The sequence below is a fragment of the Sander lucioperca genome, chromosome 13 (genome assembly GCF_008315115.2).
Source record: "Sander lucioperca isolate FBNREF2018 chromosome 13, SLUC_FBN_1.2, whole genome shotgun sequence".
Lineage (NCBI taxonomy): Eukaryota > Metazoa > Chordata > Actinopteri > Perciformes > Percidae > Sander > Sander lucioperca.
Window position 1 is genome coordinate 23,253,857 of NC_050185.1, and position 1,888 is coordinate 23,255,744.

At 37.3% G+C, this 1,888-nt stretch overlaps 1 long non-coding RNA gene across 1 annotated transcript; it reads right to left on the reverse strand.

Annotated features, from left to right (window-relative positions):
* Positions 1-290: 290 nt before the first annotated feature.
* On the reverse strand, positions 291-1,578 carry LOC116052881. The gene is made up of 3 exons (XR_004105675.2): positions 1,518-1,578; positions 1,113-1,414; positions 291-562 (listed from the first exon to the last, which is right to left on the reverse strand). It is a non-coding gene; the product is annotated as an uncharacterized LOC116052881 (long non-coding RNA).
* Between the last annotated feature and the right edge of the window lie 310 nt (positions 1,579-1,888).

Consider the following 1,888-nt stretch of genomic DNA (forward strand, 5'->3'; position numbering starts at 1 on the left):
TTTAAGGGATAACTGGACTGATTTTCCTCTTGAACTCTATGGAGGAGTTAGTCAGGAGGAGAAACCTGAGATCTAACTTCTGTTTTTGCTTCGTCATTATGATGTATTGTGTGTAGATTGATGAGAAAAAAGATTAATATCTATTTTAAATGGAATCTATAAGGTGTGCAGACTTAATGAAGGCACTGTAGTTTGACACAAGACACAGAATGAAGCGACATCACATATCAGTTGAAATACACTAAGGTTCAAATTCTGTCACAGTGACACATTGATAACAGATATACATGCTTGCATAAACCAAAGATGGGGACCATGAGGCATTTCAAACTAAAAATTCTTACATAAATACATAAAAAAGAAGAAAATCTCATCACTACAAATATCATCTTACCTGTCAATTACAGATGAGTTGCGGTCAATAATATACCATTGGAGGTAGTCTGACACGATTTCTTTTTCTTCCACAGTAGCCACGTCTCAGACAACCTGCTGTCTGTAACATTATGCTGTGTCTCATCATACATTTTTGCAGAGCATCCAATGAAGCAGCATTCTCAATCTGAAAGACATGAAAAGGGGCATAAACACCCCAGTCAATAACTGTATGCACTGTATCTACTTGCCTATTTTTAAATGACAGATATAGCATGGTGTAATCTTACACCATCAAAAACTAATAAATTAATGAAACAAATTCTGCACGTGATATAGGAAGTAAACATTGTCTCAAAACACTGCAGGAACTATGTAAAACTCTGCCCTACCATACTGTAGCCTTATGCTATTCTCACCTCTTGCAAAGCTTTCCCTATTTCTTCATCAGTTATTAAATTAATTGGTGCTTTGAATGAAGGCTGGCCTGCAAGATTTTGTACAAGATCTTCCGACAGGAAATGGGGTCCTGGACCTCCATGCACAACTGACACAGCAATAATCTTTCCTGCCAGGTAGTATTCATCCTCCCTAACAGCTGTGAATGAATTAATATTGCAAAATTAAAACAAACAATGCATTATATACTGTAATATACAAGCATATGTCATGTGATATATATGGTCAATGATCATTAACCAACCATTAGTAGCCTATAGTACACATCTAACCCATACCATTTGCATTGTAGACCAAAAACCGACCATCAAAAATGGGCCGGTCTTTTAGGTGTTTCATTAGTAGAGTTAAAAACTCTCGTCTTGGACCACCAGTGTCAATTTCCTCTTCCAGAACACCAGTATCATCAGTAAATTTGACCAGCATGTCACAGGTTTCAGAATATGTTGTACGCTTGAAACCTGTCACTGCCCCATCCCAAACATTAGCCCTCGAGATGTTGAACCGGCTGACTCTTTTATGATCAATAGGAAGCGACAGGTTTGCTACGATGTCAGGTAATGTCATGTCCGTCTCCTCCCTGTAATGACAAAAAGTGACTTCATTTGTGGATATTCCAGATATAGCAGAACTATTGTACAGTGAAAAAACTGCAGTGCTATAGTCAAAAGCTGTCATATTACATTGCTGTGTGTTGGAAAGTCTTCACACCTCTTGCTCAACATTTGGTGAATACAGGTCTGTGTATTTACTGTTGGGAAATTACGGGCGGTAATCAGTTCCATGTGGCACCATCAATCCTACGTTTATCTAGTAAAATAACAAAGATATAATTAATGTATACATAGGTAAAATAAATATACACATACACACAAATACATATAGAGCATTGCAAAATTGTATAAGACAGTCAGTACAACTTACCTGGACGTGTTTTCTTTCTTTAGGCCTATATCTTTCTTTTGGCCCATAGTTAAAAGACGTCGTTCTTTTGACTTGTACTCTCTGTACTCCATGAACTGTTTGTATGATGGGCATGGTTGTTCTGCTGAAA